The 22653-nt window shown below is 39.9% G+C and overlaps 1 protein-coding gene and 1 long non-coding RNA gene across 2 annotated transcripts in view; both read left to right on the forward strand.

The window, feature by feature from the left end:
• The window catches only part of si:dkeyp-72a4.1 (uncharacterized protein LOC100148058 homolog), a 233486-nt gene that overhangs the window by 52913 nt on the left and 157920 nt on the right, over positions 1-22653 (forward strand). The gene's annotated exons all lie outside the window — the stretch shown is intronic.
• LOC134458770 (uncharacterized) lies at positions 8844-11035 on the forward strand. The gene is made up of 3 exons (XR_010036640.1): positions 8844-8914; positions 10151-10357; positions 10724-11035. It is a non-coding gene; the product is annotated as an uncharacterized LOC134458770 (long non-coding RNA).

Here is a 22653-nt window from a genome sequence, read left to right on the forward strand (position 1 = left end):
GTCATTGACTTCTGCTGTGGCAGAGTTGCGAGTTCATCCATTACTTCTTGCATGAGTGTGTAGGGATTTTTTTGGTTTCATATTAATTTTCTTTCTTAATCTTCTACTATTCCTACATTATATTCTCATTTTATTCTTATGATTTGACTGGAGAAGTAACCATATAGTAAATTATTTATTATTTATTAAGGGGACACTGATCATTATTGAAAACATGTGCATCTACTTGGTGTGGTCAGAAGGTTGCTGAACACACAAAATATGACAACGCATGCTCTGGACAACAAGACAATGCACAGTGGGCATCTGGCCATATGGGACCCCACGTGAATAGAAGAAGCTCACCCCATGTACTGTGGGGGAGGGAAATGGTTAGATAGGGTTGCCTTTTGTATCCACTTCACAACTTGCTGGGTGGAATACTTAGTGTCTCCACACAGTCAACAATAAAATCTGCAGTACTTACCATCAGAGTTGCTTGTCTGCCGATACTCTTTTTTATTTATTTTTTACTACAAGTGCTTTTCAACACCAACTGCCTCTATGAACACCTTTGCATCTTTCAGCACCTGATCATACAATTTATATTGCAGTGTCGGATGATGCGATATGTACCTATACAAGATGCAGTGTGCAATTCTATCATCACAAACATCGATTTTATATTACCTAAACTGCACACATTGAACCAATGAATAAACCATGAATTTATATTTTGACTAGAAGCACCCAGAGAGCGCAGACCTCCGCCAAGGAAGCTGCTTCATACATTTGTCTATGTTACACCCTAAGTCTTTCTACCTTCTTTTTGTGGAGAAGCAATTCAATTTCTGGTCACTAAGGGCGTCTAGATATATACGTAGGTCAGCAATGATCAAAATTAACCCTATCCTGCACTGGTGAAGAATCTTTTATGTAGTTCTGGTTCCGGTTCGTGATCCGGATCACCACCAGAATTTAATCACTTGTTCCTTGGGTCATTATCAACAAATCCACAAAGTTTCGTCCAAATCTGTTGATTGGTTTTTGAGTTATGCTGCTGACAAACAAACAAACAAATAAACAAACAAACAGACAAACAAACAAACAAACAAACAAACAAACAGACAGACAGACAGACAGACAGACAAACCAACGCGACTGAAAACATTACCTCCTTGGCGGAGGTAAAAATATCTGTACCAATGAATATAGACATTTTACACACATGCGCCATATTATTCACTGTATCCCAAATTGGTTTGCATTATGTCATCAGATAGAGCGAAAACAGATTCCAATGTCTAGTTTGTCAAGTGCGTGTGTTCCCCGGGTCCTATGTTCCCGACTGCTCCAAGTAGACTGCTGCCGCATGGCGAGTGCGGGTTGTTGTTAGGGTTACAGTTAGGTTAAGGGTTAGGGTTAGGCTGCCACCGTGTGCAAACTTGACATGAAATACGCATGGCAACAGTTCATGGAAGAAATGCATGCGCAAGCATCCTGGGCCTTATCCCCTTGTCAGACACAATGTGGGGAACATAGTTCCCCAGTTCCCAGTACAAAGACCGGGGAACATAGGACCCAGGGAATATAGGACCTGCGGAACATAGGCACACTCCCCGTGTCACACAACATCAAACCAGAAATGACCAAGCCGTCATTATAACGGCTAAACAAATTGAAGCTGTAAAAAGTCCAGTGACCTACAACTACGTAAATACCTTTGGATCTTACTTACTTACTCAACTTAACTCTATTTACTCAGTCAAGGACAAGTGCCTACGTAGGCTATACGTTTTTGTTGGCAGTATAGTCAAGGAGAGGTAGTTTGTTTGTTAGAAGACGGGCAAAGTTATGATGAAATGTGTGCAGACATGGTGATATGGTCCAGGTTGAGGCTGATGCCTCAATCGCTTTTTATTTGAGAAGGAGAGAGAGAGAGGGAAAGAGAGAGAAAGGGAGAAAAAGAGGAGAGAGAGCGATAGAGAGAGAGAGAGGAAGAGAGAGAAAGAGAGAAAGAGAGAGAAAGAGAGAGAGAGAGAGAGAGAGAGAGAGAGAGCTTTTCTGTTGGAAGAGTCTGATAAGAAGCGATAACAGAGGACATGGCAGCTTCTGTCCTTGGCGAATTGAAAAGGCTGACAAGCCAAGTAAACATTCGAAACCTGACATGAGACATGACGCACTGTGTGAGGCGGATGCAGCAAGCTTGTCATTATCGTTATCTTTTTTAATATATTTATTTGTTAGACATTTTTGGTGCAGCCCCTTCCATTGAGGTTGTGGTTGCTCTCTCTCTCTCTCTCTCTCTCTCTCTCTCTCTCTCTCTCTCTCTCTCTCTCTCTCTCTCTCTCTCTCTCTCTCTCTCTCTGTATTGTCATCAGTCCTACCCCTGTAATCCTTGTGATGACAGAGAAAGACTATCTTCTGTGGCTGTCACATTCACATGCACAGTGTACAGTATGTTAATATTTACTTTGCCTGTCAGCTTCTGTCCATTTCCTCTTTTACTCTTATCAGTTGGCTGTGCATGCGTGCGTGCGTGCGTATGTGTGTCTGCGTGTGCGTGCGTATCTGTGTCTGTGTGCACCCCTGTTGTGCATCTTTGTCTATATATGTATGTGTGTGTGTGTGTTTCAGATTCTGCTTGGAAGGCTATCAGAATGTCAGATTCAGGGGCACCACTAGGGGGGGAAAGGTGGTACTGATTCTAACGGCCCGGCCCAACGCAGCACGGCCCGCGGATAGGATAATAAAATATTAATAATATATTCTTGCTTTTTATTTTATTTTATTTTTTGTTGTTGAAATGTCTAATTACAATGAAATGGTAATTGGAAATAAACTTTATTAAACACACAACTGTCGATTTCCATAACGTTTTCGTCAGTTCTTTATTATATTATCATTTACCCTTCCCCCTGAGCTCTTGCGAAATAGTGCCGTCCAATCTGGCAACGCGCGAGACATTGAATCGGACAGCATCCGAAAAATGATGCCAGCAGGTGTAGGCTACAGATCGACTGAGGTCTTAGGCGTGGGCTAACCCATAGAATGTTAGTAATATACAATCTATGTGTTAATCACATGATGGTGAGCTGGTGGTGACAGTGAAGGCAGGTTGGCAAAAAGGAAAGACGGGAGAAAGAGGAGAGGGCCAGAAGAGGCAGGCAACTTGTCACTCAAATTTTCTCCAAGAAAGAAGGGTAACACTTTACAATAAGGGTACATGAATACTATTGGAATTATGTTGGAAGTAATGTATGATTTATAGTTAATTAACATATGACCTATGTATGCATTGATGGTTAGTATACTAGTAATGAGAAGGGAGTCCTGCTTGGAATCATAATGACCCACTATTAACTAATTGTGCAAATCAAAGGTGAATTCATGGTGTGAGTTCCAAGTGTTAATATACCATGTATTAACACTGCTGATAACACTGCTGTTAATATATTATGTGTCCAAGTGTTAATATATTCTGTATTAACACTGCCAGATCGTTCCTTATCATACAAGAATTCGACCTGGACGTGGTTGATAGACTTGGCCTACCTTATGCATGCAGCAGATGTTGAGTGTAGAAGTAAAGTTAACATGGTGGATGAAAGGTAAATTTAAAGTGCAAAATTATACTGGAAATGAATCCCATGCTAAAAATCCTGCCTTATCACGATCCAGTCGTTTCTCAAGATAGTTGACTCACGTAGGCTGCGTGACACCACTGTGCCAGGAAGATGTTGCGATAGGGCACCGTTGGCTCTGCATTGTTTGAAACATGGAGGGGTGCTTGCAACCTTCATATCGTTCACCTGCTGGCTGTGGCCTAGAAGCCGCCTCTTCTGGACACACAGTCCCTGGTGCAATGTTTTGCCACTCTGGCCAGAGATCATTTCCCACTTCACATTCTTGTGACCAGCCGCAGTCATTTGTAATATTAATATACAAGCTATATCATATTATGTCCCATGTGTCAAGGTCTGCTTGTTGAAAGGGGGGGGGGGGTGTATTATTGGGTAGGCCTTCGTCTATGATGATCTTGTAACCAGCACCACACAAGTAATATTTTTCTGTATGAGGTCATATCTAAAGTAATGATTAATTAATGTATTATTTAACAACATCTTTGGAGTCATAATATAAGTCATGATGACTATGGCATTAGCTAATGTATAAAGAAGAGATATTCCAAGTGTGTTAATATATACTCACAAAAGATTTTACGCTTAACTACTGAATCTTTGCCCCTTATTCTGCAGTCATGACATGATAATGAGTACTATAGCATTAGCTAATGCATGAAGAAGTGATATTCAGAATGTGTTACTATGTACTCAGAGAAGAACTTCTGATTAACTAACATTATCAATAAAAACACCAGTTTGTGTACAAATTTTAATAAGCAAAAATGTTAAACAAGGGATCACACAATAACATACCACAGGCTTACATACATTTATCCATATATACAGTTGAGGACGATATTATTAGCCCCCCTCCTGAAATTAGACATATCTCTTCATTGATCATTGAGAATGATCATTATTAATAAATGTGTGTTATTCTGGAAACAAATACACCATGGAGATAGTATCCAATAAGTTAAATTTGGACTTTTCCATTTTCACAATGAGTTTAAACTAAAAAGTGTAAAAATGGCAAGGACAAAATTATTAGCCCCCTTATCATTAATAGTCAATACAGTGCCATTTATGAACAAAAATTGACACCAGGCACTTTGATTAGTTGTTAACTATGTTGGCACATGTCCTACCAGGGATTTTGGTCCATTTTTTTCATCGCAAATAGTTAAGCTGGTCCAAATTGCATGGATGTTGAGGATGGACATTCATTTTCAGCACTCTTCAAATACTATCTAAAGGATTGAGGTCTGAACCACTCCATGACCATGGTTTTAGTATCTTTGAAGAACATTTGAACTATTTTGGATCCAAGTTTTGGGTTATTATCTTATTGAAAGATCCAGTGAAGATCTTAGCTCCCTCTATGAGCATATTTTTGCAAGGTCACTTTCCACATTCTATCATAATTTTCAGTTTTTATGGTGCCGTACACCCAAACAAGGTTTCCTGTGGCTGAGGCTGCCACAGAATGATGCATCCACCACCATGTTTAATTGTGGAAGCCATCTTATAACGATTCAAGGCCTATCCCTTTCTTCACCTGACAGAAGCAGAATTCATGCATCAAAGCAGGTGCAATTGAATATCATCAGATGAAAGCAGAGACGTTCAAAACTCATTTTTGACTTTCAAATGTTCACAGGCAAAGCTCAATAACACTCTGATATGCACTGCCTTTAGTAAAGGGGTTCTTCTGTGATGATGGCCCCAAAGCCCAATATGATGACAAGCCCTAACAACTGTCTTTCTTGGTGGGGGAAAAACTCCAGGTGAGGCCAGGTCAATAACAATCATCAAGGCAGGTGTCAAATGCTTCTTTGGTCTAATGAGGCTAAGCAGTTTCCACAGTTCCACATAGTGGTGGGGCATCAAGTTTAGTCTGATATTCAGCCTCAGACACAGGGAGTCTGGGTCTGAATCTGGATTGCTGGGTCTTCCAACAACATTGTAACCCAAAGCATACATTTAGATTAGTTCAGAGGTTCTTCAAGGACACTAAAACCATGATATTGGAATCACCCGCTCATAGTCCAGTCCTCAATCCCACTGAGAGTCTGTGTTTAACGTCTATGCTCAGCATCCATGCGATTTGGACCAGCTAGAACACTTTGCAGTGAAGAAATGGGCCAAAATCCCTAGTGGGGCATGTGCTAACCTAGGTAGCAACTTATCAGAGCCTGTTGTCAGTTTTGGTTCATAAATGGCGCCATATTGACTATTAATGATCAGGGGGCTAATAATTTTGTCCTTGTCATTTTTGCCCTTTTTTGTTTAAACTCATCATAACAATAGAAAAATCCAAATTCAACTCATTGAACATTATCTCCATCAGTGTATTTGTTTCCAGAATAACAGAAATGGTTAATAATGGTCATTCTTACTGAGAAATCAAGAGAAATGTCTAATTTCAGGAGGGGGGCTAATAATATCGTCCTCAACTGTATATATATATATATATATATATATATATATATATATATATATATATAGAGAGAGAGAGAGAGAGAGAGAGAGAGAGAGAGAGAGAAAGACAGACAGACAGACCAACCAACGCGCGCGCGCGCACACACACACACACACACACACACACACACACACACACACACACACACACACACACACACACACACACACACACACACACACACACACACACACACACACACACACACACACACACATTCTCCTGAAAATGTCCAAAAGATGAGTCCATGGTTTACAGATGCAGAGCAAGATGCATTGTCCTATATGAAACTCAGAAAGTCCAAGTTGCATGGTCCACAGAGAAAGCTGGGGTTGACATACTGGGAGGCGCGCAAGGTGTTTGGATCCGCAAACTACTGACAGTGGTTCACTGTGAAGTGCCTGTCGCAGCCAATGCACTCCTGTAAGCGCCCCATTGGTCACTGATGACGGTGGTTCCCAGACACACGTGTTTAACCACACCAGCCACAAGACAGGATGTTTCTGGCGGTCACCTACTCCTAATATTCTCAATACCCACTTTTTTCCGTCGCCATGTTGCACCGGCCCTTCTGTGGTGATACTGTAAATATACAAGAAAGTAAAGTAAGTGAGTAAGTAAGTACATTTTACTTAAAAAGCACATAAAACAGTACAAAACTGACCAAAGTGATGAACAGATATTAAAAGGAGAAGGGAACAATTTCAGATAAAATCCATGCAGCTTGACCTGCAAGTTTTCTGAAAATATGCAGCACCATGGGTGACATCATCAAAGCTTAAGGTGGTCCAACAACATGTTGCTGTACTGCTTCACAGTGGTACCTCTCCAGCCCCCCAGGGGAGGTTGAGATGGCTGCGGTGCTTAGTTGCCTTTAGGGGGCATTCGTCTACTTAATTTTTTAAATACTAAGTGGGGCGTTTGCAGGCTTATGATGAGGTCAAGTAGGTGTTGGGAGGCTCATGATGAAGAGAAGGGGGCGTTGGGAGGCTCACCTTGCTATTATTACAACAACTGCAAACTCTCAACGATCTCCAACCATTTGACCATGGCGTCTCATGTGGGCCTTTATTGCATGATTGCAAATCCATCCGACTGTTCCAGCCATCTTTGACCGTGTCCTGGAACTCTTCGCAACTCCATCCTGCATCATGTCACTCTGCCTAAAGCACAAAACCTGAAAGAAACTGACCAAAGGCAGAATATAAAAAAAATAATTAAACATATGGTCAGTAGACAACACAGCACTGTAGTCTAAAATTCCCTCGTAAAGACAGTATAACCCCATTCACATTAAACTATTACTGGCAAATTCTGCCAATATCATTTCTAAAGAAAAAGTGTATGGAGTTTAGGACACTACATCTACATCTTGTGAAATGGCCGCCATACTGAATTTTCTTGTGCCCAGTGATTTTTTTTCCCTGAAGTGTGACCCTTAGAGAGTATTTCAGCTAAATTACATGTCTTTATACCAAAGTAAGTGGCTTTTACAGTAACCAGAGAGGCGGCCATCTTGAAAAATGGGTGCCATATTGACTTTAAGTGAGGCCAGCATTTTTTTTTTCTAAAAAGTGACCCGTAGAGAATATTTCAGCCATTTACATTTTTAACCAAAGTAAAGGGTTTTATAACCCTTTAATAGCAGTGGCAGATATCTTGAAAAATGCCGGCTATATTACAATTTTGTGTGGCCAGCTTTTTTATTAAAAAAGTGACCCTGAGAGTGATTTGCCAAATTCCATGCTTTTATGCCAAAGTGTACGATTATGTCACTGCGCTGCTCTAGTAGATCTAGCAGAAATTCACTCCTCTCAACTCCACTCTACAGGCACACATAGAAGTCACAAGTCCATTGGAGAGGAGTTATGTCAGTTCTATTCCACTGGCTGGTAGTGTTCTTATTTGCTACTAGTTTGTCAAATTATGCTACCAAAAGTGACCACTAGGGGCTTAAATACAGTATTGCATTTCAATGGTAAGGCATGGCAAGCCACCTCTTCAAACATGTTATTTTATTTATTTATTTTTTGCTGGGATGTGCACTACAGGTTGAGATAATGGAACGACATAGATTTCATTTCTACAGGCTAGGAATTTGTATTGGCCTCACTAGGCTAAAAACAGAGATCTGGAAACACCACAGCAGCATATTGTCTTTCTTGTATTTTACTGAATCATTTTTGTGAAATTGATAAACGAACACATAAACCTACAAAACATGTAGCCTATCATAGCTGTTAAATGAAGAACCATTAATTACTGTAGCTGAGTTACACCAAGTGTTTGCTCAGCCATTATCCAAACTATTTCGTTTTAATTGGAATTTTTAAGCTACTAAAATTTATATATGAACTACCCGCATGAAATACACTACATATAAGACGAATTATGCAAAATAAAGTACTTACATGAGTTCATGAACAAGCACGTTGTAGGAGTGACAAAGAGAGCTGTCTGCATCGTTGTAGCATGGCCAAAATGGCTACAACAACGCCTTTGTTCTCACTTTCCTGTTCAACTCACAATACAAGTCACGAATAGCTTTTTAATTACATTAGTTCTACCACAATTGTAAATAGTGCACATTGCATGAAAGGAAAATCGAAATGCATCATTTTGATTTTCATTATATGCAATAGTCAGCAGCATTTACGGTTGTGGTAAAACTAATGTAATCACCAAGCTATTCGTGACTTTTATTTTGACAAATGATCTGAACAGGAAGTTACGAGCGGAAGTGTTATTGTAGCCATTTCGACCGTGCCACAACGATGCCGACAGCTCTCTTTGCCACCCCTACAACGTGCTTGTTCAAGCAGCTCCTGTGAGTACTTTATTTTGAATAATTCATCTCATTTGTAGTGTATTTCATGCTGGTAGTCCATATATTAATTTTAGTAACTTCAAAATTCCAATTAAAACGAAGTAGTTTGGATAATGGCTGAGTAAACACTTGGTGCAACTCAGCTACAGTAAGCTTAATTCATGGTTCTTCATTTAAGCTTAGAAACTTTAATACATGTTTTGTAGGCCTATGTGTTTGTCTATCATTTTCACAAAAACATATTATGTAAAATACAAGAAAGACAATATGCTTCTGTTGTGTTTCTGGATCTCTGTTTTTAGCCTAGTGAGGCCAAGACAGATTGCAAGCCTGAAGAAATGAAATCTATGGTGTTGTTCCATTAGGCCTATCAGCCTGTCGTGCACATCCCAGTCAAGAAAACTTGGCTTGCCATGCCCTACCACTGAATTGCAATATAATATACTGTATTTAAGCCCCCCAGTGGTCACTTTTGGAAGCGTAATAATTTGACAAACCAGTAGCAAATAAGATTACCAGCCAGTAGAGTAGAACTGGCAGAATTCCTCTCCAATGGACTTATGACTTCTGTGTGTGCCTGTGGAGGGGAGTTGAAAGGGGTGAATTTCTGCTAGATGTACTAGAGCAGCTTAGTGACATAGTCATACACTTTGGTATAAATGCATGGAATTTGTCAAATATACTTTCTGAGGGTCACTTTCTTTAATAAAAAAAGCGGGCCACACAACATTGTAATATAGGCAGCATTTTCCAAGATGGCTGCCACTGCTATTGAATGGTTAGTATAAAACCATTTACTTTGGTTAAAAAATGCAATATGACTGAAATACTATCTGAGGGTCACTTTTTAGGAAAAAAAATGTTGGCCACACTTAAAGTCAGTATGGCGCCCATTTTTCAGATGGCCGTCTCTGCTACTAATAGTTACTGTAAAAGCCACTTACTTTGGTGTAAAGACATGGAATTTAGCTGAAATTTTCTCTAAGGGTCACACTTCAGGAAAAAAAACACTGACCACAAGATAATTCAATGTGGCGGCCATTTCTCAAGATGTAGATGTAGTGTCCTAAACTACATAAACTTTTTCTTTAGAAATGATATTGCCAGAAATTGCCTCTAAGTTAATAGTTTAATATGAAGGGGTTAGACTGTCTTTACGAGGGAATTTTAGACTACAGTGCTGTGTTGTCTACTGACTATATGTTTAATTATTTTTTCTATTCTGCCTTTGGTCAGTTTCTTTCAGGTTTTGTGCTTAGAAAGAGTGACATGATGCAGGATGGAGTTGCGAGGAGTTCCCGGACACGGTCAAAGATGGCTGGAACAGTCGGATGGATTTGCAATCATGCAATAAATGCCCACATAAGATGCCATGGTCAAATGGTTGGAGATCGTTGACAGTTTGCAGCTATTGATGAAAGTTGTTTCCGTAATAAAAGCAAGGTGAGCCTACCAAAACCCCCATAAGCCTGCCAACGTCCCCGTTAGTATTGAAAAAATAAAGTAGACTAATGCCCCCTAAAGGCAACTAAGCACCGCAGCCATATCAACCTCCCCTGGGGGGCTGGAGAGGTACCACTGTGAAGCAGTACAGCAACATGTTGTTGGACCACCTTAAGCTTTGATGATGTCACCCATGGTGCTGCATATTTTCAAAAAACATGCAGGCCAAGCTGCATGGTTTTTATCTGACATTTTTCCCTTCTCCTTTTAATATCTGTATCACTTTGGTCAGTTTTGTACTGTTTTATGTGCTTTATAAATAAAATGTACTTACTTACTTACTTTTACTTTCTTGTATATTTACAGTATCACCACAGAAGGGCCGGTGCAACATGGCGACGGAAAAAAGTGGGTTTTAAGAATATTAGGAGTTGGTGACCACCAGAAACGTCCTGTCTTGTGGCTGGTGAGGAGAAGCTGGTGTGGTTAAACACGTGCGTCCGGTTACCACCGTCATCAGTGTCCAATGGGGCGCTTACAGGAGTGCATTGGCTGGTTTGCGGATCCAAACACCTTGTGCGCCTCCCAGTATGTCAACCCCAGCTTTCTCTGTGGACCATGCAACTTGGACTTTCCGAGTTTTATATAGGACAATGCATCTTGCTCTGCATCTGTAAACCATGGACTCATCTTTTGGACATTTTCAGGAGAGTGTGTGTGTGTGTGTGTGTGTGTGTGTGTGTGTGTGTGTGTGTGTGTGTGTGTGTGTGTGTGTGTGTGTGTGTGTGTGTGTGTGTGTGTGTGTGTGTGTGGCTCGGTCGGTTGCTTGGTAGGTCTGTCTGTCTCTCTCTCTCTCTCTCTCTCTCTCTCTCTCTCTCTCTCTCTCTCTCTCTCTCTCTCTCTCTCTCTCTCTCTCTCTCTCTCTCTCTGGATAAATGTATGTAAGCCTGTGGTATGTTATTGTGTGATCCCTTGTTTAACATTTTTGCTTATTAAAATTTGTACACAAACTGGTGTTTTTATTGATGATGTTAGTTAATCAGAAGTTCTTCTCTGAGTACATAGTAACACATTCTGAATATCACTTCTTCATGTATTAGCTAATGCTATAGTACTCATTATCATGTCATGACCGCAGAATAAGGGGCAAAGATTCAGTTGTTAAGCGTAAAATCTTTTGTGAGTATATATTAACACACTTGGAATATCTCTTCTTTATACATTAACTAATGCCATATTCATCATGACTTATATTATGACTCCAAAGAGGTTGTTAAATAATACATTAATTAATCATTACTTTAGATATGACCTCATACAGAAAAATATTACTTGTGTGGTGCTGGTTACAAGATCATCTTAGACGAAGGCCTACCCAATAATACCCCCCCCCCCTTTCAACAAGCAGACCTTGACACATGGGACATAATATGATATAGCTTGTATATTGATATTACAAATGACTGCGGCTGGTCACAAGAATGTGAAGTGGGAAATGATCTCTGGCCAGAGTGGCAAAACATTGCACCAGGGACTGTGTGTCCAGAAGAGGCGGCTTCTAGGCCACAGCCAGCAGGTGAACGATATGAAGGTTGCAAGCACCCCTCCACGTTTCAAACAATGCAGAGCCAACGGTGCCCTATCGCAACATCTTCCTGGCACAGTGGTGTCACGCAGCCTACGTGAGTCAACTATCTTGAGAAACGACTGGATCGTGATAAGGCAGGATTTTTAGCATGGGATTCATTTCCAGTATAATTTTGCACTTTAAATTTACCTTTCATCCACCATGTTAACTTTACTTCTACACTCAACATCTGCTGCATGCATAAGGTAGGCCAAGTCTATCAATTAATTCCACGTCCAGGTCGAATTCTTGTATGATAAGGAACGATCTGGCAGTGTTAATACAGAATATATTAACACTTGGACACATAATATATTAACAGCAGTGTTATCAGCAGTGTTAATATATGGTATATTAACACTTGGAACTCACACCATGAATTCACCTTTGATTTGCACAATTAGTTAATAGTGGGTCATTATGATTCCAAGCAGGACTCCCTTCTCATTACTAGTATACTAACCATCAATGCATACATAGGTCATATGTTAATTAACTATAAATCATACATTACTTCCAACATAATTCCAATAGTATTCATGTACCCTTATTGTAAAGTGTTACCGAAAGAAGGTATGCTCACTCAATGTCATTGCATTTTCAAACGCTATCAAATGATAAGAATCCTTGGATTAGCCTCCAAGAGAGCACGTTAGCACCAGTGGCGGTTTTAGAAATGTTGCCCTTGGGTGACAGAGGGGGGGCGATAGGTCCAGAGGGGGGGGGGGGGGGGGTGTAGGTGCGGGGAGCAATTTATGGGAAAAAAATTGTTTTAACTCCCATAGTCATATAACAATTGTTAATAACACCAAGGAAAACTGATTACACTACCTAATCAGTGTTATCTATAATTCCATAAGAATTCCTTCAGAATGTGAATGATCAACATCCATTCAGATGCCATATCTATGGTCATTAAGGTGAGTGGTAAAATTACTGGTGCCAAACATAAAATCATGTCTGCACTGTAGGAGCCGTTTCTTTATTTTCCATTGAGTTCATTTACCTGCCATGTCTAACAATCTCTTTTGTATATTGGTGGTTTTGAATTGGGCTCCCAGTCAGCCACTTCCTCACATGCTCTCCCAGTTTACTCACCTTTGACCTGTAGAGGGCACAGGTGAGTAAACTGGGAGAGCACCTGAGGAAGTGGCTGACTGGCCCAAACCTGAATTTAATGCTCAGTTGGAAAAGGCTAAATGAGCCATGTACAATTTGTATATGTAATAATAACCAGACAAGAAAACATTTTGAAAAGCCAACCTTAGTCTTGGTTCTTGGATTTTGGTCATGCACATCAATCAACACCATGCTCCTGCTGCTGCTCACACTCCTCTCCCTCATCCTGATGCTGTTCACACGCCTCATCTCCCTCCTGCTGCTCCTCCTCCTCCTCTCCCTCCAGATGCTGCTCACACTCCTTCTCTCCATCATGCCCCTGATGCTGCTCATGCACCTCCTCTCCCTCCTGCTCCTGCTGCTCCTCCTCTCTCTCATGCTCCTGCACTTCATGCTCACAATCCTCTCCCTCTGGTGTGTCCTCTGTCTGCTCTAATGCCCCTGTCTGCTGCCTCTTTACTTTTTTGGGTGGGTGAAAAAACCCAAAATACTCTCCTGTCTCTTACCTAGATAAGAGATTAACAGGAAAATTAGAAGATGAATGTCATGTAGATGTAGCTATGGTCTGTACATTTAATTTTACATTCACACACACATCTCTACCAGATACTCGCTCAGGGAAAGATGTAAATAGAATGTTTATGTGTGTTCCAGGATTCAAGGAGTCTGGATAGGCTGCATACAAGCGTTGCCTGTGGCGAATTTTTTTTTTTTGAGTGATGCGAGTGAAGTGCGCAGCCAATTGAAGTGCCGCGTTCGGATTAATGTCCCTCTACAGGTCAAATGCCACCCCGTGCCACCCCGTAAAACCGCCCCTGGTTAGCACATTTCCTAGGCCTATTTAAAAACTCCACCTTTATTGTCACCGCGCAGAGAAACGGAAAAAGTGAATGAACGTCAGTGATAAACTATGAGCCTTCTGGGGATTAAGTGAAATCTTAACCACAGAGTTGTGGGAAAATGTGAAAGCAACCCGACTGCATCAGTTGAAACTAATGTGCAGGAAATGAACGCAGATTTGACAAACAACCTGTAGCCTACGTTTTGGATGCTGCCATCATCCATTGAAGTTCCATGTTTGCGCAGGAGAGCGGTGCTTTTTACAAGCGGTGCCTATTTTACAATTATCCCTCACACAACAATGCAACAACACGAAGAAGCCTAATGGCTAGGACAAGAGATTATTTTGTTCTCATAATATCACTAAGAGTTTTACCCTTGGCACGAAATTAATGCTTATCGGACGTCTAAATTAGACTAATGTCAGCGTGGTGCTGATAGACAGCGCACCATTTCAAACTCGTCAATCTGGTCACGTTCGGTTTAAGTCCGACAGAAAACTTGGATGCAGAAAATGAACAGCAATGTGACGAGACAGCTGCAGGTTAGATATTGCCGGCCCATCACTAAAGCATTTTGGATGATCTGCGCATTGCACAGCCTATGGTTACCTGACTGACACCGACTACCAATAAGCTCTGTGAGTGCAATGGAATTGCGTCCGGGACCCAGGCGGCAATACTAACCACATGGAGTAGGCACAAAGAAAGCAAAAGGAAAACGTTGAGTAGGCCTAAGATATCTGCGCAATTTTAATTGTTAGTGAAAATTATATTGGAACTATTATATCCCAAAATTATAATCTTTCATAGGGCCCAAAATTCCTGGCAGCGCCCCTGGTCAGATTTATAGTCTTCCGACAACCTTTAAAAATCCCTTCGCTCTTTCCATTTGTTTCATTCACTTTTCATCTCGTCTCCATTTTGATTTTTTCCTCATTTTCAGGGCGGTGCGTAGGACCCTATTGTTTTTCTAATGTGTCTTCTTATTATTGATTTGTCTTTTTTTCCCTTGTTCTTGTTCACGTGTGTTTGGGCCATTTTGAGGTGGTTGGCATGTTGGCGTTTCGCTAACAGGAAAACCTCACAGGCATATACTGTACATGTAATGAAAGCAATGTAAGAGACCTGTTGGAGACTTGATGGATTTAGATTTCGAATGACAAAAAAGACAGGAAATGCACCAATTCATTTTTCAGTGTTTCCTAACACAGAAACTTCACAAGATAATGTATATGGTGACCACAAACAGTTCTATGGCAACATGTTATATAGCGCCACCATGTGGTAGGTGAAAATATGTCAAATTTGCACATTTTTAGGTGTACAAGAGCTCAAGACACTGTTGATGGTAAGATAGCAAAACGTTGCTCTATGAATTTAAGCATAGGCCTATAATAAAAAAACAAACCCAATTCACAATACAACCACATCTAGTGTTTGAATTTCACAACAGTGAAAATTCACAAGTGATATGGTAACTAAAAGCATTTTTATATGACAGAAATGACAATGTGGCATAGCGCCACCATGTTGTAGGTGAATGAACCTCTGATTTGAAATTTGGTATATTTATTAATAAGATGTGGCTGAAAGAAAACATTTCAAAGTGTAAGAAGGGGCATGGTGTTGCACCAAAGCCACTGTGCCATAGGTAAACATGAAATGGCTCATGATATCATTATGCTTTGATTGAGATAAAATAAACTTACCAAACTTACCAAAATTGACAAGGCTTATCATCAATTTCCAGAATGGTAAAACATCAAACATCTGTAGTGTCAGCATGTGGTCGTATCACCTCATTGGACAAAACAATTTTTGGCATGGTTGGCGTATCTTATACTTCCACTTTCATGCCTGAAGCTGGCTAATAGTGGGGTCGTAGGCATGTGCAATTTTTCTCAGTCATTTCAAATTGGTGTTAAAGTTTGGTTTTCACTTCCAAGTTGAAGTTTAGGGTCTATAGAACAATTTGGGTTCGAGTGTCAAACACACAGATAACAAATTGGCCTGCGGGGGGCGCTCTAAAATATATAAACTGCTATAACTTTTTATTAGTTTAATCAAATTTAACATATGAGGTATGCATGGATTCAGCGTTAAGAGGAGGAGCTGGTGAGCTAAGTATTTGGTTACCCGATTAAAGACACACTATGTAATAAACACACTTTGAGCCCATGGACAGCGAAATTCAGGGTTTTTTTTTAGATAAAGGGTGGAAATGCCCTCCAAGTTGCAATGAAACATCATTTATTGTTACAAATTATTGTAAGTAAAGCCTGGGATATCATTCAACTTGATTTGTTCAGAATATCCCTGAAGCACAATGATACCTACCGGTATATGCAAATATGGCTGCATAAAGCCTATGTCTATACCATTCATTTCAATGAGGGGGAAAACAGAGAGAAAACTGAGGAAAAACAAGTCTGGTGAACGAATGAAAGAGGGTAGGCCAGAAGTTATTTATATGTTCAGAATATCCCTGAAGCACAAAGATACCTAGGATACCTATGCACAAATAGGGCTGCATAAAGCCTATGTGATATTTAGGACTCAACTTGCAACTTTGAGTTTATGACTTTGGGATCATCTTGAGTATCAACTTTTCTCAATCAAGCCGTATTCTATTCACACATAAAATCACAAAAAAAACTTTATATCTGGAAGAAAATAAATCAATAATAATAATAGTAATAATAATAATAATAATAATAATAATAATAAGACTTCCCGGAGAGATAATGCTATTATTATGCTTGCGGCTTCTGCACACACACACACAGCTGTTGTATACACACAGAGAAACACGAGGAAAAGAGATAGAGGTCTGTGTGTGTGTGTGTGTGTGTGTGTGTGTGTGTGTGTGTGTGTGTGTGTGTGTGTGAGAGAGAGAGAGAGAGAGAAAGAGAGAGAGGTGTGTGTGTGTGTGTGTGTGTGTGTGTGTGTGTGTGTGTGTGTGTGTGTGTGTGTGTGTGTGTGTGTGTGTGTGTGTGTGTGTGGAGATGCTTCAGGTGCCTTTCAGCAATGGGTGGGTAGGGAGAGGTAAGGGTGGGATTCGAACCTGCAACCCTCTGACAGACCAACACCCTACCCAGTAGGCCACTGCCACTTACTGTATAGAGTGGCCACAGCAGCATATTAGGCCATGGTTGCCCAGGTGACAGCAGAGGTCTAAAGTTCTACATGGCTGCATGTGTGTGTGTCAATGATACAGTAAGTAATGTAGACCTCCTTGGTGTGTGTGTATGAATGAAGATTCTAAAGGTGACAATTTGGCGGTCAATAGCTGAGTAATATGTGCAGCCTTATTTTTACACTGTCATATCTCCAAAAGTTTTGCAAGTTGTCAGATGATATTGACACACAAATGGTACAACCCTGCTCTTCATGTCAAAGCTGAGATCACTTTTCTAGGCCAAATGGTTCAGTCAAAAAATTGACATATTCAGGCCCATGCACTGAGCTGTTCACACATTTTTTTTCGTAAGTGAATGGGGTCACGTCATAGGGATTTTAAAGCTGCTCTCTGAAACATTTGTACGAGTTGGCTTATGATCTTCACACAGTTTGTATTCAGAGCCAAGACCTCTCTGACAATGCCTTTACCTAGTTGATACCTATAACCCTAGGACAGGTCGCCTCTCACTGTAACTGCCACAGTTTGTGACATCATCATCTTGACCATTCTACCATTCATTTTAGGGGGAAAACAGAGAGAAAACTGAGGAAAAACAAGTCTGGTGAACGAATGAAAGGGGGTAGGCCAGCGAAAAATACACCACCCTGAGCCCTGTTCGAGCCGTTCGCTTTGGCACTCGAACCGTGTCTCTATCTCGAACGCAGCAACGATTCAAAGCCGCCATACTAATAAATGGCGATTCCCATAGGCCGAGGTGAATGGAAAAATGTAGAATAATAATAAACTGTTGATGAACAGTTAGTATGCTTTCCCGCATGCATACTAAATAAACTGTTGGAGAACAATTAGTATGCTTGCTGGGGCAAGCAGAGGCCTTTGGAAAGCATACTAAATAATACTATAGGACTATTTTATACATGGTAGGCACAATCATCTTCTGTTATGAGGATATCTCTGTCATCTGAGGACTGTCCATTTGTTACCAGCGTAGTTGACAGGAATGAAAACAGTTCTTATTATCTGCATTTGCCAGAAATGCCTGCCCAATCTGGTAACAAATGAAAAGTTGCCAGATTTGGACTACACTACCAAAGATGCAGTTGCCAAAGATGTATTCCAACTAGAGGTGAAGTGCAGCTGTGCTAGTATGTGTACAAATAGACCTGCCAGATTTTGGTGCAAGTGCATAAAGGCACTTATTATTATTATTATTATTATTATTATTATTATTATTATTATTATTATTATTGATTTACTTTCTTCCAGATATAAAGTTTTTAAGTTGTGAATAAAATTATGGCTTGATTGGAACAAAAAGCTGGTACTCATGTTCCTAAATTCATACACTCAAAGTTGCAAGTTGGGTGCTAAATATCACATAACTTAGGCTATATGCAGCCATATTTGTGTATAGGTATCCTATTAGTATCTGTGTGCTTCAGGGATATTCTGAACAAATCAAGTTAAGTGATAACCCAGGCTTTGTTTACAATAACTTGTAACAATAAATTATTTTTCATTGCAACTTTGAGGGCATTTCCACCCTTTATCTTAAAAAAGCCTGGATTTAGCTGTCCATTGGCTAAAAGTCTGTTTTTTACATAGTGTGTTTTTAATCTGGTAACCTAATACTTAGCTCACTGGTTTCTCCTCTTCATGCTGAATCCATACATAGCTCATATGTTAAATTTGGTTTAACTAATCAAAAGTTATAGCAGTTTATATATTTTAGAGCGCCCCCCGCAGGCCATTTTGTTATCTGTGTGTTTGACACTCGGACTCAAATTGTTCTATATACCCAAAACTTCAACTTGGAAAACCAAACTTAAACACCAATTTGAAATGACTGAGCCTATTACGAGCCCACTATAAAGGCCCCTGCACGTTACATGCGGTAATACGAATCTGGTTTGACCGTTAACCATTCATTGTCTACGGAGAACCGCATTCCATATGCGGTTGGGGTCCGGCCAGACCGGTGCGGAAGAAAGTCTGCATCCGAGAGCCTCCGCATTCGTTAAAATATTTCAACACGTCCGGAAAATACCGTGCCTGACCGTGCGGTAAAGAGAGCTGTTGCTATGGCGATGATAAACACTTTAGGATTTCCCACGGACCTTCTAAGAAATGAATTGATAAATGTCAAAATTACGCCGTTTTAAGCTGTTAAAAACGTTGATAATGTTCAAACTTTATCATTATATAATCCACACTAGATAGGTGGACAAGGAAACAAGCATTTATAATTTGATACGAAATTACGAAAACCAAATTCATCAGCAAACACACCAATACTTTTCACACATGATCTTTATCAGTAACACACTACAAAAAAGTGAAACGAAGCGTTTTTAGTGTTCAAATAAAGAAGTTTGGAGGCATTTTCTGCTCCCTCCGCCATGTTTCAAACCAGCCACTACTAGACCTTGCTTGCAGGAGTTTTTCTGTAGGTGGCGAACACTCCGGTGATGCGGTGACCGTATTGCCCAGTGTGCAGCAGGCTTAAGGCTGTCTATCTGACTCCAATATGCCCTGCGTGAGGGCCTGTCAACACTGCTTGCTGTTTTAATGGAAACTGGCATATTGCTAGTGCCTAATCTAATCTTTTCATGAATATTTACTTAATAATTAACTAATATTTATTATTTTGACCAAAGGACAGTAGCCAAATTTTGCAGCTAAAAATGGCTATTTTTGGAAATTCAAAATGGCGGACAAAGGAGAGGTCCCCCTTTTTCTTGTATGAAAACTGCACATTTCCCTGTCATAATGAACACTTAGAATTTGAAGGTGGTGGTACGCATTCATTCCTTTGTGAATGGACAACATGCATTCTGGAAATAAACTACCACAAATATTAAACATTGAACCTTTAATAACCACGGGCGACCAGCCTCAGTATTCTTGGTTCCTGAGTTCATTTTGGTGCCTAAGACGTTGTAAATGATACAGTAAACAAAATTATTAATAAAACATTTTTTTGTAGTTTATTTGGCAGGGACAATGCAGTGCATATTATTAAAAACATGACATGGTAAGGTCATGACACAACTTGCCGATGCGAATACATGTGAATTTGCAACCCCCGGTCCCTGATCAGGCTACATAATCTCAATGGCGTATTTGACATTGAGGAAGGGGAGAACACAAAATAATAAAGCCAGATCTTCCAGTATAAAGTACTGAAAACAAAACATATTTATTATATCTTTGTTATATAATTGTTAGTATTTTATAGCTATTTAGCGATAAAAAAACATATACTTTAGCGCTTCTAATTCACATAATAGACCTTGGAGGACCGTCCTCCCTTCCATCCTCATTGACTTCCATTATAAATGGTGAAAACTCGGGCGTAGCGCGGGCTTTACTTTTTAACATTGAAGTGAATGGAGCTTAGGGAGGACTTTCCTCCCTTTAGGCGGGTCTAGAGCCATGGAAGTAATCTGCCTATCAGCGAAGCTAAATTTATCAAAAGCCAATCAGAATAGGACAAGTTGGGTTGACAGATGACAAGCATGGACTCAGTCATTATGACAACAATACACAAATCTAAGCCTATTGTGTGAGATGAATGCGGCAGCAGACAGTGGAAAGTTTGGAGTAATTGGCGAATGTTTTATGAACCCTTAATAAATAAATACAAAGAAAAGATAAACTGTTTTCATGTTGTGAATCGCGCAATATCACTCCCTGGATATAGATTGAAAACCGAATGGAAAGGTCAGTGTGTTTATCAGTCACTCACATCACTCAATCACTATACAATGCAAGCGAAGCACGGATGCAAATTGCATTCATGACTCAAATGGTCGGACCATCACCAACGTTTTTAAAAGGTAGTCTTGTTTCAGCATGTCCTACATGTGCAAATAATAGTCTCAATGCTTGTCTTTGCATTTCTCCTTCGTGCTTTCCCCCCAAAAGAGGGTTATTTACAAATGGGAATAAGAATGCTTTTGGCTGCACATGAATGCACTGACCCTAGACTGGCGCTCTTTTCTCCCTCCTCAAGATGAGAAGCACGAAGCTTTAACCTCTTCATAATCCAACATGTAACCTACAAACCCCAACTCCGATGAAGTTGGGACGTTTGGTAAACAGTGAATAAAATCAAAATGCTATCATTTTCAAAACATTCAATCTATTCATTAGATGGAGAAAAGTGAAAAGACAACATATTAAGTGTTAAAACCGAGAAAAAATATTGTTTTGGGGGACATAGGTACTCATTTCTAATTTGATAAATCCAACACGTCTCAAAAGAGTTGGGACGGGGACAATAAATGGCAGCAAATATCGAGGAAGACTAAAAACAAAACAAAAGACAACACTTAACAGTTAAATACATTAACCGATGAGATGATTTTATACAAAAAACAGTGTTAATTCCTATCTTGGACATGATTTCACCAGCTTAAATGGTGGGTGTATTCCTTGTCATGTTTTGCAGTGTTTTCCTTTCTGTAGTGCTTACAGTGTGACAGGTCTTGACCAAAAACCCTACATTTTATCACCTGCTGGTCCTTATGATGGAGCCAAACTGTTAAAACATAGTAGAAAATGCAATTTCACCTTACTATGTGGCAGTAATCGAAGATCTCCCTTCAAAATATAATGCATGAGTGGCTTTTCATGCTGTTTAAAACCCATTTATACCATTCAGCACTGTATTTAACTCTACAGATGAGTGAGAACATCTTAACCAATGCACTACTGCACCCGCATGCCATCATGGAGGCTGACTTTTGAAGCTAGCACTAACACAAGTTGGATGGTCCATTTTCACTGCAGCACAGGATGTGCAATGCTCTATTATTGTCAAAAAGAATGGACTTCTACAACTTCTGCTGACTTCTGTAAGCAAAGGACAGTTTCCCATGTCTTCTGGGTTTATTTCAAGTGAGCTCAGGTGCTTAGGAGAATGCTACACCCCTGTATCATTTGCACGCATTAAGCATTCTTAATATGGTCAATTTTCAAAAGCTCTAGCACTCCAGGAATTAGAGTGAGACTACAGCCAATATATATTTCAGGATGTCATGAACCTATACAATGATTTTAGTAGCAAAAATATGTCTTATATACACTCAATCGTGGTAAATCAAAGGGAATTCAAAAATATATGTAATAACTATGGTAATTATTCCCTCTGCATCTTTAATTCTGAGTGACTCAGCCTCTCTGTGATGCTCAGTCTCTCTCTTATACCTGGACACCTATATTGTCCCTCAGTACAATTCATTTTGAAATGTTCTTCTTTGTTGTTTTATCTTATTTGGATGTTAACTAAATTTCACTGATCCCCGTCCCAACTCTTTTGAGACGTGTTGGATTTATCAAATTAGAAATGAGTACATATGTCCCCCAAAACAATATTTTTTCTCGGTTTTAACACTTAATATGTTGTCTTTTCACTATTCTCCATCTAATGAATAGATTGAATGTTTTGAAAATGATAGCATTTTGATTTTATTCACTGTTTACCAAACGTCCCAACTTCATCGGAGTTGGGGTTTGTACATCATGTTATGTAGTTTCATTTGGGTGGAATTAGGAATACTAG

This window comes from Engraulis encrasicolus, chromosome 11 (genome assembly GCF_034702125.1).
Source record: "Engraulis encrasicolus isolate BLACKSEA-1 chromosome 11, IST_EnEncr_1.0, whole genome shotgun sequence".
NCBI classification, from domain to species: Eukaryota; Metazoa; Chordata; class Actinopteri; order Clupeiformes; family Engraulidae; genus Engraulis; species Engraulis encrasicolus.